Source organism: Pteropus vampyrus, unplaced genomic scaffold (assembly GCF_000151845.1).
Source record: "Pteropus vampyrus isolate Shadow unplaced genomic scaffold, Pvam_2.0 Scaffold1, whole genome shotgun sequence".
NCBI lineage: Eukaryota > Metazoa > Chordata > Mammalia > Chiroptera > Pteropodidae > Pteropus > Pteropus vampyrus.
Window position 1 is genome coordinate 36,284,844 of NW_011888782.1, and position 23,698 is coordinate 36,308,541.

Consider the following 23,698-nt stretch of genomic DNA (forward strand, 5'->3'; position numbering starts at 1 on the left):
TTTATTCAATCATTCCACTACTGATGGACATTACTTCTTGCACTTCAATAAAATAATTCTCATTTTAATAAAATATTTTTAAATTTTTTGATAATCCTCATTAATTTATTAAAAGTCATGTTTAGTCAAAAAAGGGGGGGGTGGAGAAAACCATGTTCCTGTGGTTTTCTTAGCAAGAAAATTCTGCTGAATAACTGAAGCAATTACATGATTTGTGTGGCTGCCTCAAGAGTACAAGAAGTTATTGAAAACTCTAAATGGAATTAGTTAGCTGGTGTGCTCTTAATAAAAGAACAAAGATTTCTTGTGAACTGATGATAGACCATTTAACAATTCTCACTCTATCTACAAATAAAACTTGGCACAGGCAACCCAATTTCCAAAAATACCAATGCTACAGAGAGAGAAGAGGAAATGGTTATTCTTGTGGCTTATTAATCACTTCGGGATGAGCTGCTTGAGTGGTAATTAAACCCATACTGGAGGCCCAATATTTTGTAACACATTTTTTAAAGAGCAACAGAAATCAATGGGAAACTGTAAGTCAAGCAGCTGTTATCAACTGGAGAGGTCAAAGTGACTGCGAGTGCCTAGAGAAAAATATATCCTTTAGCCTCAAGGGTTTTGATTATGCTTTTTAATTTATGTGTGAATGTGTTTAAACATATGTGCCTTTGTGTATATGTGTATAATTTCAATATTTAAACAGAAGACAGAATATCAAGAATCAAATTAATGGATGGTGTATGCAGCTTCTGGATTCAAAATAATCACATTAACCCCCCTGCCCCCCACTGCTCTAATTCTTTCCGTGCAGCTGACATGCTACTATAGATACTATATGTCTCTTCTTTTTTGTATTTATTTTTTTCAGGTACAGTTGATGCTCAATATTATTTTATATTAGTTTTAAGTGTATAGCATAGTGGTTAGACATTTATATAATTTATGAAGTGATCCCCCTGACTAGTCTAGCACTCACCTGGCACTATATAGTTATTACTATATGTTTCTTCTGATACTCCCCGAATTAACCTTTCCTTCCCCAGTAATACACTAGAAAGACTTTGTATTGCTAATGACACCACATTTAACCTTAAATAATAATTATTTGGGTATGTCCTACCTCCAACACTTTTTCTTCATGATCCAAGACTTTATTTAAATATCTTTATATGCTTAGAAGTGTCCTGGCTCACCAAAACCTCAAGATCAGTTAGATGTGAGGGCTGTCACAAGCAACCACATGAACTCTGCCTAATTATGGCTATAACATATCAGTTTTATACGCTGGAAGGGCTTCTAAATTAACCTCCACCTCTCTCATCCACCTCAATTCAGATATTCTTCCCTGAGTGGTTAAGGGTGGGAGAAGGTTGAAAATTGTATATAACTGATATGCAGGCCAAAGAAGCATGTGGTGTGTGAGAACCACCTGGGTTTTGGGAAAATAAGATTGATAATCTCTAGCACAGTGCCTAGAACACAGTAGGTACGAAATAAATATTTTTAGTCTGAATAAAAGATAAATAAATGAATTGGAAATAGTATATCTCAGACAAAATAGTCAAGAAAAGTATAACTGACCTAAGGACTATGAAATACCTGAAACTATTAACTAGATACTTTAATAATTTATAGTTATCTGATTACTTTTTAATTTCCTATGGATTTATTTTCAAAGTGTTAAAAGAATGCAAAAGAGTGGGAGAAATGATGCTCTAGAGTATCATTCAGAAGTGAGAGAGAAATGAATGAAAAGACTAAGAACAGGTGGGAAAGATAAGGGCAAACAAAGAGGGCAGAATTCTGAGCCTTCACCTTATCACTCATTTCAACAATGTAGAAGAAAACTGGTTAATATTTGATAGTAACAGAGGACTACCTTTGTACTTATTTTGCCACTAAAGCCCCACACATTGTCAAGTTTGGCTTCTTGTTCTTGAACAAGAGCATATTAAGCAAACAATCTATATGCAATAAATGAAGCAACTGGTAGACTTTATTCAAAAGGGGTCGTTCTACCATTCTGCATAGCATTTCCAGAATAATTGAAGTCAGGTTATTAACTATCAGTGGACTCTACTTGAAAGATTCAATATCTTATGCTGCTGAAATATCCAAAATACTGAACATTCTCTTTTATCTTGTAAAAACAACCAACCCATGTGTGCCTTTTTCCATGCCAGGATGAGTGATTAGATACTGATAGAGCTGAATTAAATGTAAATCAAATTGGTGCTGTATTAGGAAAAACCTCATTTAACTGTATTCTTCAAATTCAGAAAGCCCATTTATAAAGACCTTTACTAAGCTCAAACTTCATGAGAAATTTAAAGAATGTCAAAGAAGAAACAGTACAAAGCAAACACTACATTTAACCAAAGGAAAAAAATGGACACTAGAGCCTGACAGGCCACATTTAGAATGCTGCCTCTACCACTAACCACTTGTAATGTCACCGACCTTGCTGACCTTCCCTGTATTTTAAAACTGAGTAAAAGTTCTACTCTGAGAACACTTTTACATAATAACTGGCATAGAGCTTGGCATCTGGAAGTTTTCTCAATGTTGTTAAATCCTTCTTTTACCCACGAGCTTTGTACAGGGATAATGGGTTTAACTGGCATTGTCTGATCACTAAAACTCAGCCCAAGATGCTGTTCAGCAGAGCACGGATGTCTCCCATTTAACAGTGTATGCTGCCCAGATGATGTAACCGCTGAAAATGAAAGATGGAAAGTTTCCTTTTTTTTGTCTGAGTTTTATACAGTCAGAAACAGTGCCTTGGCACAGTCATAAGTTTTGTGAATAAGATATTGAGTCTATCATCTTGTCTTACAACTCAGGCAATCAGTATACTTCGGTCTTTAAAACACTGTATGAACTGAACTCTCACAGGGGTATTTTAGAGTTTAAACTGTTTCCTAAATGTCCAATAAAATCTCATTCAAATCATATTAACGGAAATTCAGACATAACGAGACAAGGGAAGGTAAGGGAAGCCCATGAAATGTCACTGCTAGACAACCACACATTCTAACCACAAGTAAGGCCTCTCCTGGGTCCAACTAAGACTGCAAAGCTTCACAGCTTTCTCGTGTCTACAGCCTGAAGAAACTGTGACAAAGTGGCAGCTCTAGAGCTTCCACAAAAATTAGACAAACCTACTTAAAATCCTCCCAAAGGGTCCTGCTTCTTTCAAGCCACTCCTTACTTTCCATCCTTCAGGAAGTCCCACTGACACAGAAGCTGGCAAACAACCCAACTCTGAAGCCTTGCTCACCCTAAAATTCTCCCGTTTTCTGTCAAAGTTCTTCTCATACTCCAAGGCCCAGCTCCCATATCCCCTTCCTCTCTAAAGCTTTCTGTGAAAACTTTAAGTCAAAATTCATCACTCTTAGCTCTTGAGCTTTGACTGTACTTGACCTAGTTGTGTCAAGCACTTGTCATAGTGTTTTACAGTTAGTTTTATCTATTCCCCCCTTCCCCAACAGCCAGATAGACTATGAACTTCTAGAGAGGCAGTACCATGGTTTCTTCCTTTCTGTCCCAGTGCTTAGTTAGCACCGAGTCAGGTACACAGCAATCCCTGAAAAACGTATTTATTGGCTTATAATTTACTCGCCTACCACTAAACCACCTGTAACAACTTTCTGGAAAGACCTGTTCCTAATGGTTTTTAAAACACTACTAATCCACAGCTAATATTTATTAAATAGTATTTGCTATGTATTTAGTCCTCATTATCTCATTTAATCCTCACAAGAACCCTCTGAGGCAGGTACTTTTATGAATCCCAGATGAAGAAGCTGAGGGTAAGTTGCCTCGGGTCACACAACAGTGGAGGAGGAGCTGGCACTAGAACCAGGAAGCCTAACTCAAGAGCCCAAATGCTTTCCTAAGACAAGGAACTCTGATAATCAGATAGCCTTCTGCAAACTGACTGAGCATTTCTCATAGAACAGATAGCTTATGGGCCATGGAAATATCCATAGGGAGCATTGAGGGGCTGAAAAGTGAACATGTTCAGGGTTCACAAGAGAAAAGCAAGTGTACATCTCTGCCTTCAAGTGACAATTACTTTAGATTAACTCTAAAACTCTTCGAAGATAAAAGCCCTACAAATGCTAATCATTATTATTTATTGTAATTCTAATGACAATTCTAAACTGTAGACCAGGGGTCCCTGGACTGTTACCAGTCTGTGGCCTGTGAGGAACTGGGCTGCACAGCAGGAGGTGAGCAGCTGGCAAGCAAGAGAAAACTTCATCTGTGTTTGCAGCCACTCCCCAGCGCTAGCATCACCGCCTCAGCTCCATCTCAGATCATCAGGCATTAGATTCTCATAGGAGCTCTGGTCCCTGGTGCCAAAAAGTTTGGGGACCGCTGCTATAGACAGTAAATGAAAAATACGTCATTCAATAAAGTAATACTCTCGTTTTTTAGAAGCAATTCAGTCACTCTATTCACGTCAAGTGTCTTTAAATGCACTCCTTATTGAAAAGCAGTAGCTCTTCAAAATTGAAACTTAACTCTGTCAAGATGTTATCTATATGCTCTTCATGAATACTAAAATAAGGCACCCACTATTCAAAGAAGGGCTTAGCTGCACCAGCAGTTCTGGACCCTGTGCCCTTACCTCATGAAGGAATGTGTATTTTATGATTTCTAATACTCACTGACATTTAGCCTTGGGAGAGAGCCCTGGGAGAGTTTAATAGAGTTCTTAAATGCATACTGCCCTAGGCTACAGATAGGAACAACAAGAGATAAGACAGCAAAAGCAGTGTCTTAGAGAGGAAAACCTTTTTACATAGGGAATTCAGTAACGAGCTAAGACATGTTCCCCGCTACCATTCAAAAGGCCAACTTTCTGTTTCCCTATAATTTTATGGTGGTGTTTTTATTCTTAATCAGAAAATCATCAAATTCTTATTCTTCCACAGGCCTAGCATTACATGTTGCCTCTTTCAGTTTCAAAATTAACAGAAGTTTTGTTTAATGCATTTATTACATGGTTAGGACATAATTATCACATTGACAAGAACCGGCAGCACTAGAATACAAGATTCCAGAAGTCTCTTCCTCATTTACTCTCAATGCAGTGAAACACATACTTACTGATTGGTGGTGAGCTATCCACTGTGCGAGTTAAGTGTCAAGTCTTGCCTCCCACTCAACTCACCACCCGCCCTGCTCTCCTGCCAGGCTAGCTTCTGTCCTGTTCTGCTGCACTGTCCTTCCTCTGCTCTCTCCAGCCTATACTCCATGCCCCCCAGCCTCACTCTCTGTGCAATCCTCTCTGAACTCTCGAGTCTAAAAGGCTGGCTTTATTTTCCCCAGCTCATGTGTCTTTCCTTCCTAAGAACCTTTTTTTGACCACCTGCATTTCATGGCAGTGTCATATTTTTTGACACTTGATTGCATAACAATTATTTTTCTGTACAATATATGCATGATGATTTCATGTGAATTCCTTCCGGAGACCCTTGAAATTAATGAACATGCCAGACGCATTTTTTTCTGGATTTGTAAAGCAAACATAGCCATGCTAGATGGTCACAGAATACGTGAGGCAGTGAATACAGAAACAATATTTCTCTGCTTTCTTATTATGCTTTTCTTTATGTTATTTTGCTAGAAGAAGAGATATAAGGCCTGAAAAGAAAATATGCATGGAAGGAAACATCAGAACCTAGGAAGGGCTGTTCAGGAGGGGAGGGGAGAGAGAGGAGAAACAGGCATATTGACAAGGCGGTGTCATACAAATATAATGAAATCTAAGTCATCTCCAAACAGCTGTCAGTACTAGTCTAAAAACGTGTTTCAGTAGCTTTATTCCCTTCTCTGGTTATTTGTCAATGACTCTCATTATTCTCTCAAAATAGGATATCACAGTATCACCTTCGGCTCAAGAGCTCGACTTTTTTCTCATAATTGTTTGCTAATAAACCCCAACTATGAACTCATCCAATCATTTTTTTTCTCTAGATTTAACCCCAGAGTTTGCTGGCTGCTCTTGTGGTCTGATACCATTACAAAAAGTTTCTAATCTCAGGTGCTAGTCAGAAATCCTTTTTACTTGTCTTATTCAGTCTTACCCAGCCCCGCGGTGGCCCATTATAAATTCTTCGTTTCTCCTCAACTCTTACTGATGAGTAAAGGCAATAATAACAATTTTATTAAAATAATTATATAATAAATTTTATGTAAATATTTACATTCATATAAAATGCTTCTATATATAATATTGCTTCCTGTGTGCCTGAAGCTAAGAGCTGTATGAGCTTTATATTAATTAATTCTCTCAGTTCACAACAAGCCTAAGACGTAGGTACTATTTTCTCCTTTTTACAGATGAGAAAATTAAGGCTCAGATTACATAGTTTGTCTCTTTTATTTTATAAATTAACAAAGGTTTTTATTTTATGCATTTGTCACATGGTTAGGACATAATTACCACATTGGAAAGAAGTACAAGAAGACAAGCTCATAGAAACTCCTTGATTATTATCCATTCAGTTGAACACTATGTATTGATCACCTGATGACTACCCATTTTGTTTGTGAATTATATTATGTCCAAGGTCACACTGCTAGCACATAATTGGCAGAGCCAGTATTTGAACTTAGAAGGTCTAATTTCACAGTATGGTTCCTGACCATTATACACTACTGCTTCCTAATAATAACAAACTTTATTAAACATCTGCTAGACACTTTACATGAATTAATTCCTTTAATCCTTGATACAATTCTTGGAGGAAGGCACTGTAATGGTCATTTTATACACCAAGCAACTGAGAAGGACTAAGCTTAAGCAACATGCCCAAAGCTACTCTGTCCACTTACAGAGGAGCCAGATTCAAACCTAGATTTTCTGCTCCAGAGCCTGAGCTCTGTCCTAATCACTTCTCCACACTGTCTCTCCCATACCAATCACAGTCATTTAAAGAAAATGCCTCTGCCTCCTGGTTAATAGGAAGGTCTTCATATGTGGACTCTTCTAAAGTCCCACCTGGCCTATGGAATTCAATACTTGTTTCTTCTTCTATCTTTTCTCAAAGGCAAAGATTCAAGGTCAACTCCTCTTACTCACAATCTGTGCTTTTAATCTCTTTTCCTGCTACCTTGGGCCATTAGTCCTTCAGTTTCTTTGATGAACTATTGATAAACTTTGTCAACAGTTCCTTCTAGTTAATACCTGTTACTTCAGTCTACACACAATCTTAAATCTAAAGCCCTCTTTGAATCCCTCTCCTCCTTTAGGTAATCTTTTTTTTTTTTTTTTTTTTTTGGTACAAACTGGCCCCAGCCCTCAAGCCAGGAGACTGCCTAACTCCAAGCTACGCAGCTACCAGTCAAGAGCTGACCCGCCTAGTACTGACACTGTCCATAGGCTCCACCTTGTATTTCTGACTTGGTTCTTATAATCTTCTTGGTTCTAAACTCCAAGATTAATTTCCTGGAAAGCACTCACACTCATTCCAACCATGCCACAAGCTCTGGCTTCTCTACCTCACTCTGATTCAGCTTATATCTTTTCACTTTTAGCCTCTCAGAGAAAATACCTTGTCTGGGTCTGGCCTCTGCCTCTACCATATTCCTAGGGAGCAGGCCAGAACCAGGTGCACAGGAAATGGATATTTCTTCCTGAAACAGAGTGAAATGCTTGGCTTCTCAGACTCCTGTTCAGGCCTGCTTTGTTCTCATGGCCTTCAGGCTAATAGCTTCTGCTTAGTATTGCATACAGACATGCCAATCATTAGAGGAATTCTGCTTGCCTCTTGAGTTTCACAAAAACAGTCCCTTACCAGAAAGTGCCTCTCCTGAGGAGATAAGGGAAGTATGTATTGTTTATCAAAGATTTGCAGGAACCTCGTGATAGGACTCACATCAACTAGCAAAATCTTCCTTGGACCCCTGCTGGCGCCCAGATGTCTACAATTGTCAATCATCCTTTGCCTCTCCTATTTTCCCTTCCCTTCACATAAAAGAAGCCTGGACTCTACTTTCTTAAGATGGATTTGAGGATTAAGTCTCCCAAATTCTCAGTTGGCACTTTTTCGATAAGTCTTTCCTTTCTCCAAACTAGTGACATTTTGAAATGCCAGGCACCTTTGGACCAGTAACATTCCCTTCACATAAACATCCGTAAAGCATACACATATTTTTTTCTACTTTCTTACTATAAATTCAAATCATTGCAACTGGCTTCTTGCCCTGATATCTAATCCCTCACCAAGTTCTGTTTCTTGTCCCTTCTACCTCTTACATATGGTTCAGTCCTCTTCATCCCACCAAATTGATTCAGCTATCTGGTCTTACCCACATCTGTGCTGACTTCAATTTTCCTCACTACAAATATCTGCTCATGCCTTTCTCCTGCACACATTTCTTTAATAGTCCCTTAATGTACTTCTTCCTTCATATAGTCCAAACTTCCTTCATATAGCATGAGACTCTTCCTGACTTTGCCCCAGTTTACTTTTATGGCTCATGTTTCTTTGCTCCATTTTCACTCTTAAAGCTCTATCCACACTAAGCCACATGCTGTCTATCACCTGGAACCTGCCATGAGCTCTGACATCATAGCATCTGTAGCACTGCCTCCTTGCAGTGCAACTCTCACCCTTATTTCAGAGCTTAGCTTGGATCTCACCTCAAACTCAAGCCTCTGTTGTCCCTTTCTAGTCTGAGTGGTGCTTCCAGTGTGTCCCCACAGTATCCGATACTGAAGAGCCCACAATGAAATGGCCTCTTTCCTTCTTTCTATCCCACTAGACTGTAACAGAGAACGAGAGCTGTGGACATTCGCCATGGTCACTCCAGGGCATGAACGGGGTCAGGCACACTGTGGGAAAATGCTTGTTCAATAAATGGGCTCCAGGTCTGTTACCCAAAGTCTATTCCTAGGACCTTTATTCCTTCTCGTTTGCCACTGCTTCTTTTCTATCCCATCCTCACCATGCCCTGCTATTTCTTTCTCCCCTGCTCTATGACCCTGCATCTCAGAAATTCCTAGCATCCACTCAAATAACTTACTCAAACTACCAAACCAGAATACCTGGCGATTTTAGTTGTTTGGAAATAGTTTCTATACAGTAGATGTTAAAAACGACTCTTAATGAATTTTGAGGTCAAGAGAAATAATTATTCATTCCTTTTTCCCTTGTACCCATTATGAACACTGATTATTTAATTTTGTGTGTACTAGTTTACACATAGTTCTTTAAATTTTAAGTGATCACAAACATTTTTAAAAATAAATCTATTGAACTTCATCTAAAATGGTCAGAGTTTAAAAAAATTGTTTTTTTCATTTATATGATTTAGGTTTAAGTCTAAAAATATAAAAAGGTCTGGATATCTTCCATCATCCTTATCTCTAATTATAACTTAAAAAAAAAAAAAAAGAAAAAGCTAGAAATCATGGTTCAATTAAAAATTAACAAACTATGATATCTCCTGTTGGAATCTCTTTTTCCTAAGCTACTGTTCTTTAATCTAAAAAGATAGCAGATAATTTAAGTTAGTTAAATTTAGTTCATTTAACCACACCCCCCCCAAATCTATTTAAAAAATGGGTAGAGGACCTGAGTAGACATTTCTTCAAAGAAGACAGACATATAGATGGCCAATAGACATATGAAGAGATGCTCAATGTCACTAATCATCAGGGAAAAGCAAATAAAAACCACAATGAGCTATCACATCATACCTGTCAGAATGGCTACCATCAATAAATCAACTAACAAGGGTTGGTGAGGATATGGAGAAAAGGGAACCTTTGTGCTCCAATTTCAAACTGGTGCAGCCGCTATGGAAAACAGTATGGAGGTTCCTCAAAAAATTAAAAATAGAACTACATTATCACTCAGCAATTCCACTTCTGGCTCTTTACTCAAAGAAATCCAAAATACTAATTCGAAAAGATATATGCACCCCTACCTCTATGCAGTGCAATTTACAATAGCCAAGACATGGAAGCAACCTAAGTGCCCATCAGGAGATGACTGGATAAACAAGATGTAGTACATATATACAATGGAATATCAGCCATGAAAAAGAATAAAATCTTACCATTTGTAACAACATGGATGGACCTAGAGGATATTATGCTGAGTGAAATAAGTCAGACCAAGAAAGACAAATACCTATAATTTTATGTATATGTGGAATCCAAAGAACAAAATAAAGGAACAAACAAAACAGAAACAGAAACAGACTTATAGAAACAGAGAACAAAATGATGGTTGCCAGATGGGAGGGGGCTTGGGGACTGGGTGGAAAAGGTAAAGGGATTAAGAAGTACAAATTGGTAGTTACAAAACAGTCAGGAGGATGTAAAGCACAGCACAGGGATTACAGTTAATAATGCTGTAATAATTATGTATGGTGTCAGGTGGGTACAAGAATTGTGGAGGATCACTTTGTAAATTACATAAATGTCCAAACACTACGCTGTATACTTGAAACTAATATAATATTGACTGTCAACTGAAAAAATAATTAGTTTAAAACAAAATCTCTTGGTCTCAATGGCTACAAAACAAAAAATCTTTATTCTCCCCCCAAAGAATCAATATTTCTTCTTTTAGTAGTTACAGTATTTATTGAAGTAGCTTATCCTAGCTTCTGAATGCCCACTGCTTTACAATGTAGCATACCAGAATGATGGTTGCCAGATTGGAGGGGGTTGGGGGCTGGGTGGAAAAGGTGAAGGGATTAAGAAGTTAATTTTAAACTGAGTTAACTCATCATTTACTAGATTATGTATTACATGAAGGTAGGGTGTTGCTTATCTTTATATTCCCAAATGCTTAGAATATTGCCTTGAATATAATATGAATTTCAATAAACAGTGCTTGAAAATGCATTAATTAAATGATTTTTATAACAGACTGAACATTTGCCAAGGAAATTAATTAGAATGCATAGGGAACTATGATACATTTATATTTTCTATTTAACAAGTTAAACAGAAAATCATGTTTTATACTTGCTTCATACACAGTGAAATTTTCTTAAATATATTCCCATTTTCTGATTTAATACACCTAATACCAAGTGCTTATTTGCTTATCCAGCATCATCCCTTCCTTGTATTTTGCTTTCAGGTGATAGGGCTGAATGTGCTAACAATGTGCCAAGTACTGAAAGCTTGTTTTCATTTATTAAATGCATTAAATTCATGGCGTTTGCTTTAAAAAGTTCTTCACTTTATAGAATTAACTAAAAAAACAAATTCCTATTTGTATATTATTTGCTTGCCTTTTTTTCTTTTTTAAAAATTACTAAAAGAAGAATATAAATAGCTAGATGTTTCTGTGTAACCCCAATTCATTCTTCCTTCATTCTGTTTTTCTCTAAAAACAGTCTGAGAAAATGGGCATTAGCTAATATGTTTACTGAGGCATCTTGGCGTATTTTTCTTACAGCCTAATTTGCATAAATCTGCTACCTCTGCTGACTGAATTTTTATCTTCTAGCATCCTATTTAAATACAAAGGTGAAGGCAATACACGTCATAGTATTTTTAAAAAACTCCTTTATAAAGAATTATAAACTATATAAAATCACTATGGAAAATCACTTAGGAAGCTCTTCTATATCATTAAGACATGGTGTTAACTGATTTTAGGGAGAAGCAATCATCCAAGTACAGTGTATTGAGTTAAACCAAGGAATTTTCAAATCTGATATCATTTTTCCCCTAAGCAAGATTCTTAACTCTACAAAGACCATTTCTCATTAATTCAGTTCTTCTCTACCTGGAAGCTCCATAATGTTTTGCAATCAGTAGCTATAACCAAGTCTTTCTACATTCATACAATGTCATTATGTAGAGGTGGCAAGGGGGAGAGAGTGTTCTCACTGACACACACAGTGATTTGTCACAGCTACCAGAGTTAGTGGGAAAAATACATAACAGTAGGGGCTAGAGTGCTAAACATATGCCCACATTATTTTTTTCTTTCACTTTCTTTTTCAAAGATGGAAGTTATTTTGATAAATTGTTTTAATTTTTATAATGAAGCACTTTATAATACGGAATTTGAGAACATTTCATTAATAAGTTCTAAACATTTTCTAATAAGAAAAATCAGTACTGCTATTAAAATTTCTTGGACTATCTTAATTGCTACTTCTCAATTATGTACCATTTTATAACTTATTGCATACATTATTGCATACATTAATTTATTTAATATTACACAATCCTTGAAGTGGGTATACTTATGCCCATTTTATAGATGAAAGAGAGAGGCCTCAGAGACATCTACATAATCTTTCTGATGCCGTTAAGGGGCAAACCAGGGACACAACCTGAAGACTCTAGGCATGCCTCCAGAAACACAGGCACTCTCTTCCATCTAAATCATCACTGACTTTAGTTTTTGATCAATACATTTATTTTGGAAGGGAAAGTAATTCCATATTAGAAAACTTTTAACCATTTAACTAGTCTCTCAGTATTTACTTTAGCCATAGGATTCCCAAATTTCCAATCATATTTCAAACTAGTCCTTCGTATAGATTTAGCCATACTAAATACATCGGGGGAGGGAGAGAATCAAGGAACAAGAAAACATGTATCGGTGCACTTTTCTTCACTTTGCATATTGTAAATGTTGATGCTGCAGTTCCTAAAGTGCTCTCAGAAGTCATGGTGACTGACAGACCATGAGTGTTGCATCTTTCAAAACAAATATGCTTTACTGATGGAGAGCACATGCATCTCCATCTAATTATTCCGAGAGGCAGAGTGGAACAAACAATATGATTTCTCAACAAAACTCAGCATTCTGCATTGAACACAACAGGTGGCTTACAGTTTAACAGATCTCATGAAAGTTTGTCACTTCCATAAGCAACACAACATGTAAAGGGCAGGCATTTACAAATCTGCCATATAACTCCAGAGCAGCATACAACTTCCAATGTTTGTTGCAAATATTTTTAAATACAAGCAAAAATTCAGAACATATTTAATCTAAAAAAAAAAAAGGTCCTCACATATGTGCAAGTATTTACTGGATTTTAAAATATGTAATAACATACTGTTTGAGAATAAAAGTAAGTTTGGGTGAGAATTTGAAAAAGAACAAACTGCTGTGAATAAAGTATGCTTGATCAGCCTGATTTTTGGAAAAAGTAAATAAAACCTATCATTGTCTGATGTATACAAAAATCACAGTCTAACAGCAAATGCCAGACACATTATTTATATCTCATTATGGCATTTCTCAAACTGGAAGGTAAGGCTCATTGAGTCAAAGAATTCTCTTTGCTGAGTGCTCTCAGCTGTCTGGATTTGACGACTACCAAATCTGTACTTGAGTGGGCAAATTCCTCCTACAGTTCTTATACAGAAGTATTACAGAGATCTCCTGATCCCATATCAACCTTTAGAAGACCAATTAATGTACTTACTACATAGAGAGAGATAACGTGTATAAATGATGAGTGGTACCAATAAAGGACCTGTTGGTGAAATAAGATCTATGTAATAGTAAAACAATTTGGGAAACTAGACAGCATATAACAGAGTGCAACAACTGTGGTCCAAACCATCAGGGAATAAATAGTAGGTATGTAGTAAGACATTCCTGGCACCTGGATACTTGGCAATTACAAAAGCGTTTTTTTCCTTAGAAGAAAAAGTCAATTTCTAATAGCTTCAAATCGTGGCCACAGAGGCCTGTAGTAATTTTTTACTTTATGCTTTATTATGGAGATGTTAAACTTTCAGAGACTATGAGATTCAGACTGCTAACAGGTTAGTTAGGATTCAACCACCTTAGCCCCACTTTTATATTTATTAAGAATCATATGAGTCACATCTGGAACAAAATTCTGCTTACGACACTGGAAAATTTGAACAGCATAATATGCAGCTCAGACAAGTAACAAATGTGGCCAAATCTGGGCCTTTAAATGTTGAACCTCTACACATCAATCCAAACCACTCATGTGCTGCCAACAGAACTAGCTGGAACACTGAAGAGCTCCTTCATGATTGAAAGATTAATGGGGAATTCCAAGTGCCCCAACACATGAATAATAGACAAAAGGGTCTGTCTTTGACAACTGAAAAGTGCTAAATTATTAATTGTGCTAAGTCCAGGCAACTACTGTCACTACTCTTTCCACACCTATCTTCTAGAACAGTTCAAAAAACTCTCCTATCAAAAAATCACCACAGGTTTATCCTAATATTTAGGATTTACAAAGTCAAAAAGAATGCTATATAATAAAAACAATAATAAACACTTCTTTTTTAGAAATTTACTTTTAATTTAGGAAACTACATCTTATTGTAATAAGACTTGTAACTTAAAACTGAAAACCGAAAATAGAATTTTCATGTATAACAAAGCAGAGGATAGTGAGAATAGAACAGTATGCCTTTTATCTTTCTGCACTTAATCATATTCCGGGCACTACTATAACTACAATCATCAATTCGTTTAATCCTCAAAGCAACTCCATGAAGTAGGAACCATAATTATCCACAGAGGGGAACTTGCCCAGGGTAACAAACCCAGGAAGCTAGTACATTGGACACCAGAATTCTGACTCAAGTGATCCAATTGCCATACTACGCTACTTATCCATATGTAGGTGGCTCTAGAACCATTTGGGGAAATAGTAAACTATGCCATTCATTATTGCATCTTTTTTAAAAACTGGGATTAAACTAAAAAAGGTTCCTATTAAGTCTTCTGAAAATCAAGGGGCTCAAGAGGTAAAATAAGTGATGATTACCTTTGTCAGCTTTAACCTGTGATTTTCTTTTTCAAGTGACATGTATCATGTACTGCTTACGTGACTCAGTATAGTTTAACTTCACTTTAGTTAGCATTATGAGCCTGAACTATAATTAAATCATTGCCTTACTCTCATAGTTTATAAAGGTTATATTATTAAATATCCTTGCATCATTTAATGATTTTTAAATAACAAGTAAATATTAGACAGAATCCAGATTAATATTTGTTGGTGATGTTTTCCCACTCTGGCTAATGAGTTAAGAATTTCACAACTAAGAATTGTTTTATTTAGTATTTCCCAAATACCCTGGAGTCCATGCTGTACCAACTTTCAAAAATTCTGACATTTATCTAAAAGGTAGCACTGCTAACAGCTATATGGAACCCTAACTACCGCATTCATAAATATAACAGGAGCTGAGCCACTGCCACTAGAGTAACCTTTTGGAATTCTGGAACTATAATTCCTAAGACCTGATTGGAACGCTCCCTAAACATACTGCAGTCAGAAATTACTTATACCAGAAAGACAGAATTTTTCTGAATATATTTAAAAGGAAAAAAATAATAAAGTTATTCTTGTATTAAAATTGGACTCTACTATTGCTAAATTGGAGAGAGGCAAACCAAAAGGTTTCTCATGGTTATTTCAAGATATGAGATTCTATGAAACGTAAATTTTGGATCACTAATAAAACAGCACAATGTTAGAATTGAAAGAGAGCTTAGAAATCGAGTCCAACGCCATCGACTTAAAAATCTGTAAAACTAAGTCCACATGAGGTTAAGTTTAAAACTAAATGTTCTTACTTATCCCTCTTGAGTTGGTATAAAGTTTGGGTCCCTTTTGAGCAAATGTTTATTGTTGTTAGGTTTTTTTCTTTTTACTAAATTGCAAACCTGAGATTGCTTTAAAGTTGTATTATTAGTAAGACAAATGGGTACACTGCTATTTTTTAAATTCAAAATTGCCAGGTTTATTTACAATAAGGTAACAGAAAGAACGAACTCTTGGTTTTTTTTTTGCCACTTCTGGTCTCTGAAATGAATCGGATCAATATAAAAAAAAAATAGCTTCTAAATGGTAATTTTGTTCTATTATCCTAATGAGAAAAGTCATTGAAGAATGGAGCAGGCAAGAAATTATCTATTTTGAGGGCAGTTTATAATTCTCCAGGATCTTTGTTATTTGAAATATATTTGAAAGTATAAGATATCTCAAAGAAAAGAACACACCAACAAAAAAACTCTGTGGCCAGAAGATGCAGAGCAAAAATTGTATTGAGAGTTTTGACTAAAAATCAGTGAAGTCAAAAATTTAAAACGCTGAATGAAGGAGTCTATGGTTATTGGAACTTTTGCTTAAAACACAACGTTAGTAAAAATACTTTAGGACAGGGAGAATTTCTGTGAGACATTACTTACAGCAGATAGTAAGCAATCAGAGAAGTGGAAATCAGGGTCCATGGCAGGATAACCTGCATTACCCAAGTACAGATGCATCACTGGCAAGAGCTGATGAAGAAAAATAAAGGCTGAGAAAGGGAATGGTCTATCTTTCATACGTAATTTTCAGTAAACTTTGATGAATTTCAATGCCGGATGAGTTTTTTCCTTCCTTTAATTTCATTTTTTAAAAAAATCATCTTGGTTAGTTAAGTTGTTCAAGTTCTGACTTTGCAACTAGGGCCCCAAATTACTGCCCTCAACATTCCTTAAAGCAAGCACCCCATTCAATACCCTCTGGTTAAGCAAATCGCGTTAGCTTTAGGCTGATTCCAAAACCAAGAACCTGCCAAGCTGACAAATAGTGTCTTTACTCTGTCACATATTGTCTCCTGTCAGAAGGGTTTCCTATTTCTTAAACCTTGCTTCTCCATGTTGGCAACTTCCTGTCGATCTATATAATGTCCTGGCTCCTAAATTATAAATTCTTATTTTCCATCCTCCAGTTTCCCTACAGATTACACTGCTGACCTCTGCTACTGATCTGGCAGGAAATCAACTGAAGCTGTCACAAAATTAGAACTGCATTTCTAGGAGAGCCAACTTTACTTTCTAAAATACCTAATTCATAATTCATTTGCCTATGTTTTGAATCAACTCATAAAAAAGGATTACCACTATTATGGAACTGTCTTTTTTTTTTTTTTATCCCCTTTGTCCACACTCAGAAAAAAAGATGAAAGGCAGGAAGTAGTCTATCAACAAGCAGTTCTCCTTTGAAGACAGATAACAAAATACTACAGTTAAAAGTATATTTGTAATTGCAAAGTTACTATTCTTGAACAAATTCCAAATACAATATCTGTCTTTGATCTTAGAAAAGCATTTTTCTCACTGTTCATAGCTGACACTGATGGTTCAGTTAGGCATCCACTTCCAACTATGGGAAAAATGTTCCTTGAAATTCAATCATATGAGTTTTATTAGCTTTTAGTTGTCAGCCTAGACGTAAGTAGCTGCTTATGTTCTGCAGTGCTGCTGTCTGGGATATTTCTGCCTGCTATGATGATACGAGAACTTGTCCTAGTTATGGCATCCGTCTGACCACCTGGCAGACCTTTCAATTCCTTCTATATGATGTCAGACCATCCTGGAGAATCATTCAGCACCTCCTTACACAGGGACTATTATCTCAGCATTATGCAACTAAGAAAAAAAAATATGAGCACCTTAAACCTAAACAGAATTTAAGTTTCATATTTAAAAATAAAATCTATTCTCAATCATTCACATTTTCTATTATGGTGGGGGAAAAAAAGTCTAATGATAATATGTAGTTTTAATAATGAAATAAGCCTATTTTAAAATAGTAAAAATATCCCTAGTGTCTTCGTGGTCCATTTTAAACAATTAGGGAAGACAAATACCACAGTATTATATCATTTATTTAAAAATATTTCAATTTCAACAGCTGTTGCTTATGGATCTTTTAATACAAGGAGGAAACGAGATATTAACATAGTAAAATTATGGGGGAAGCTCTTACCTTTGATAATGGTCCTTAAAGCTCAGTTACTAGAGAGAAACAGTGGTCTCTAACTGGACACTAAGAAAGATTTGTAACCTAGGTTAAGAGCCCCCATTACAAGAGAATCTTTCTGGGCCATATGGAAAAGAACACCTTCCATGGAAAAGAACTAAGCTTTTCAAGTTAACAAATGCACGTGCATGCACAGTGCCTCTCTTTCTCTCCTCTCTCTCTCTTTAGAGCTGATAGATTAATAGGTACTAGACAACTGCTATCTGTATTTGAACAGTAAAGTATTCTATGCTCTCATAAAATATGGTTTTGTTTGAACATGTCCTGAAAAGCCAAATCTAACTTTTGAAACTCATCCATAAAGTCAGCACTCACTATATTCGTGACTGACAGCCTGACAGCTCAACTTCGAAAAGGAGCATTAACCACCTAAGCATGTGAATACTTAGTCACTAACTCACAGCATCTGCAGGAAAGTCCTAGGAACCATAATTAAAGTATGATAATCAAAAGTGTCACTGTATCTGTTCAGCATCAGGTAAATGTCATAAATAAATCCTTATAATACCTTGAAGTTTTTCCTCTCTAGCAAAATAGCTATTTTCTTTTCCTTGAAAAAGAAATGCCACCACCCATCCTTATCAAATGGCAGTGATTTTACAGATATATAGAGAACATATAAAGTATAGATTTCTAAAATGTACAATTCCCCAGTATTTGAAATCCTGAATCTTACCATCTCTGTGAAATACAATTAAAATACTAAAATAGGAAGAAAACTAACAAGAAAGGGCGTAAGAATTAGACTATCAAATTAATAAATGAAAAAAAAATTCTTTAACTTATATCAACATTTATAGTCCATGATTCTGACTTAAAAGAAAACAAACTGTAAAAGTGTATCTATGCCAAGAAAAAAACACTAGAAGGACCAACCCCAAAATGTTCTCAATGGGTGTGGACTAGAATATGCACTGAGGGCAATATCCATTTGTCTTCATGCTTTTAATGTTTTTGATGTGTATTATTTTATAAGCAAAAAAGAAAGTCAGTAAGTTATTTTTAAATCAAATATTTTAAATGTAATTCAATAGAGAACAAAGTAGCAGGCTTCTGAGGTACCAAATCAATAAACTGCAGTGGAAAGTCATTTTCTCTGTCTGATCCTGTCTGTGACCATGTGACATCTTCACACTTGCTCAAAATTAAGTGCTTCACTACATAATGACTGCAACTACAGCAAATGGGCCTATAGCCTGTAATTCAATTACAGTGGAAGGTTTTATAAGTTTGCGTATTAAAAAGTGAAGCATATACTTGACTATATATATATAGGTGGAAATAAAGCAGACTCTCACAACATTAGCATATGTTAATTAAGAGTGAATTTAAAAATTTCATTGTCTGTTTATACCAGAATCATCCTAGCTTATTAGTCAATGCCCTGTCTCTAGTGGGAATGTAGAAATATTGTTCTGTCTCATTTCTAGGGAATTTCGATCATTTTCATACTGTGATGAAAGGCCAAAGCTGATTAGCTAGAGTATTTCCTGGGCCTGACAGTATTTTATTTCATACAGCTATGGTGAAATTATTACCTTGGATAGGAATTTTTATGTTTGCAGGTTTGTCTTCCACATCTGACTGAAGCCTACATAATACAAAGAATGCACTCAATAAATGAATGAATGAATGAACTGTCCTCAAAATAACCTGGAGACAAATGTCAGCGATGGCTCAAGAAATCAATGAATCATCTATAACCTCGGTAATGTAAAACACAGAAAGGAAACTAGTAAATGTTCCTTAAGAAAGTTTTCAGGCAACTATCTTTTTTCCTTCCTCAACTCCACTCATTCCTATTCATGTTCCTAACATCTTAATGAATTTATTCACCATCGCCTTTTAAAAAGGAGGAAGTAAATGAGTCTTATCTGTAGTATATTTACCAAACCTGATTTTTCCTAACTACAAATTATCCTTTGGACTTCATTACACTGCATTGTTATAAAGAATGTTGAATGTGTATCATTTTGATTTTGTCTTTGATTACATTATCAGTAGCTGCTGAGGACATGCTTTAGGTATAACTGTAGGTATAGCTTTCTCCAATGACCTAGACTGACTTTTCTAGCCAGCAGGTTTTAGATTCTGGCATTTGTATCTACAGCCCCCCATTGCTAGTTTAAGCAACTGAGTAATATTTTCCCACGAGATAATTCACCTTAATAAAATATTTTAGGAATTTCCAGAATCTCTACAGGATTAAAGTACCAACTTTCTTATTCTTTATGTATGTGGTATGTGTCTCCTGAGTCCAAAGAGCAGAAACTTCCAGTTACTTATCTGGTTCAGCTTAACTTACAAGAATATCCTGTATTCTCAATCTGCATTTCTTAGTGAGGATGCTTTTGGCATTTTCAATGGGACAATTCTTTACTAGGCAATACTGTTTCACTCACTGCTGGGTCAACATACATCTCAGCTGCTTTTACATCCTTTCACCTCTACCCCCAAACTCCAGGTGGTAGCATCCTCCAATCAATGAGATAATGTCCCACAAATTTTCAAACGCTCCCTGGGGAGTGGTACAACCACCTAGTTAAGAATTACTGCTCTAAATAAACCCAATGCATAAATATTCATATTTTAAAGAATTTAATTAAAACTCCCTAAAAAACAAGCTTCATAGCGTTTTTCCCTTATTGACTACATTAACTAATACCACCATCACCCCACCCCCCACCCCTTGCATTTTCAGGAATTGCCTACACTACATTGTTAAGGTGTCCTTGGTCAGCTTGAATATTTTCTGTGAACTCTGATCACTTACAATACCGATGTCATGCTTCTATGCCCGTTAATATTTCCATGTTAATTTGTGTTGACTAAATATCAGCTATCTCAATTGGTTTAATCTTGTTCAAACAGGTTTCTAAAGCATTACTTATTCGCACTACCCTATGCTTCCGCTATTCAGTTATTTTAACAAGCATGACAGTAAAGGAGTGAATCACTATACTCTCTGTGCTAGGCTACCTCAGTACAACACACATAAGATGCTCACTCCCAAACCCAATGGGAAATGTTATTTTTGCAAGTTTAGGGCCTTCTGGTCAGCCAAGCAATGCAAAGCAAATAAAGCATTTCTAAAGTATGAATTGTACGAAGTACAATTCTGAAAGTTTCAGATGATCGACAAAGATCCAAATTGTTCAATTAATGAAAGGTTATCCGGAATTGTAAATCTGCACTTTTTTAATTATAAAAAATGAATAATCACTCCATGTACAAGTTGAAACATGAGTGCTTCCCTTATCTACATGTGAAGAGGCCTTTTAAAATCTGGTATAGCAAGACCTAGTAATTTAATAAAATTATACATGGTCTCCTATAAACATTACATAAATAGTAGTCTTAATGGTTTCAGACTGAAAACTCAGGCTCTGTCTGTCAGGTATAGCAAGTCTTAACGCTTTTGTAATGTGGCTCTGCCACCAGTCTAGCCAACCAACATTCTCATTTTACTTGGAAACCACCACCCTCTTGCTTTTCACATGTGTACTGCTACTTGCACTCCTTGGCCTCTTTTGAGAAATCTTGGGCTTCTAAAATCCTAGTTGGATTTCAGCATATTTTGCCTTGGGAAGAGATACTCTTTGAGATGGTAAATGAGTCTGGTCAGGGGTAGCTCTCTAGGTAAAACAGGGGAAGTCAGAAGTGTTCATTTATGCCACCCTTCAACTCTGCTCTGCAAACAACCTTCTCAGACCTTATAAGAACCGAACAGCCCCATGTGGCCAGTGAGCAAGGTTTGGCCTCCATCATCCCCAAATAGGATTCACTTGTCAGTGTCTGACTGCTTTCTGGCCACAATAATACTTATGGGCTTGGTGGACGCATCTGAAATTTTGAATTATGTTTTGCTATATACCTGGTTCCTCCCAACCTTCCTTGATCCCTGGGACTCAGACTCGACTTTCTTACTGGAGTTCATTGCCACCAGACTTTCTGCTTTAAAATGCCAGTTCTGATTCCTCCCAGGCTGTCACAGACTGGGCTGTTCCAATGAGCAAGGAGCATCAAGTAACTTAATAAATTAGTACTCATTTTAAAAAATGGCTTTGGGAAAGAGTAATTTTTAATGACTGACTCTTCATGGAGGAATTTTAGGCATGCGCCACCAAGGTGAGGGAGCCCTCAAGATAAGAGAAAAGAGAAAGCCTGGACTGAACCAACATCTCCTTGTTTTTGATCATGTGTTAATTTGTTTTTCCCGTTTTATAAAGACATAATCTTAAAGCAAGGCATCAAGCTCTATCACAGAAGTCTGCTGCTTTTGGGAGTCTTTTCAGTGCTGCTGGCCGCACATCATGCACTTCTTAAAAGAGGCTGCATTTTATTTATCAGTGCCATTACTGTGCTTAGCACATATTAGATACTTAATAAATGTTTATTAAATAAATCTATCTGCAGCTGGGAACCATAGAGCTTCCACTTTTCAAAGCAGCCTGCTCTGGACACAACCTTCCCTGAATTGAAGCCAAGAAAACTCTATGAGCCTAAATTTCGGGTAACATATATTAAATTATTATCATGAACTACAAATTCCATACAAGATAAATATTATGTATCTTCTGTGTCATCTTCACAAAAATATGACATTTGCTATGTAGCATAACTGTAATCTATATTTATGAACTTTACAACTTGCAGTATCACATTCAGTAAGAAAATCTGATGGCACTGATATCATTTTAAAAGGAACCACATAAATTACAATTTAAAAAAAATAAATAAATAAAGCCCTTAAATACAGCTTTGAAAGAAATCCCAGACCATCTGGCTTAACTCTCACTTTGTATCTTCTAGTGCTTCATGTGGTTTAGCATAAAGGTTAACAGTGTAGAATGTCTTGTTTTTTTTCCTCCTGGATTCATAAACCTAGAAGAACAGATTAACTGTGTCACCTGGAGCAAGTAACCTAACCTCTCTGTGCCTTGGCATCCTTATCTATAAAAAAAGGAGAATAGTATTTAACACATTGTGAGGATTAAACCAATTTGTTTATATGTACATAAACTGCTTAGAGTACTGTCTTGCATACAGTAAGTATATATGTACCTTGCACAGCCTAAGTATATATGAGGGTTTGCTATTATCAACTTGAAATAAATCACAATTAACTTAATCATTTACCTCATAGGGCCAAAAAGTAACAAATTCATTCAACATTACTGGGAACTTTATAAACAGATGCTGTGCTAGTTTGATCTATGTTGTTTTAATCTAGTGCTCTCACTAGTAAATATTACAAATAAAGGAATAATTCTGCATTTCAAAATTCTATGGGTAAAAAAATGGAGAAGCATAACTATAAACAGCAAGAGACTGATTATAAAAACAATCTATAGTAATAAGAATTCTATGAAAATGCTTTTATTGACATGAATATATGTTAGCGATAAATTGTTAAGTAAAAAAAGGACAGGTTACATGGCATAGAAAAAGATTATTTCTTTTTTTTTATTAAAAGACATAATAAACATGTACTTGGCATCCTTATCTATAAAAAAAGGAGAATAGTGCATAGATAAGGAAAAAAGCCTGTAAAAATGAATGCTGAATTGTTCACATTATCTCTGTATGACAGGATTATGGGTATGTTTTCCTTCTTTTTATAAACTTTATTTTGTAACTTTAACTCCAGATACGAATGATTCAAAAACTAAAATATAAGAAGACATTGGAGTAAGCTTTCATAAACAAATAGCTTTTTAAAATATTAATTGGCTAAGCAGAGATTAACCAATCATTCATAAATGTGTATGTACTATTAAGCATAAGATTATTAGCATATAATAATTAACTCTTTGGAAAAAGGACTCAAACCCTAAAAATTTTCCACAGGATCAGGACAGTGATTCTTAGA

At 35.9% G+C, this 23,698-nt stretch overlaps 1 protein-coding gene across 16 annotated transcripts in view; it reads right to left on the reverse strand.

Moving 5' to 3' along the window:
* The window catches only part of BBX (BBX, HMG-box containing), a 251,169-nt gene that overhangs the window by 91,169 nt on the left and 136,302 nt on the right, over window positions 1-23,698 (reverse strand). The gene's annotated exons all lie outside the window — the stretch shown is intronic.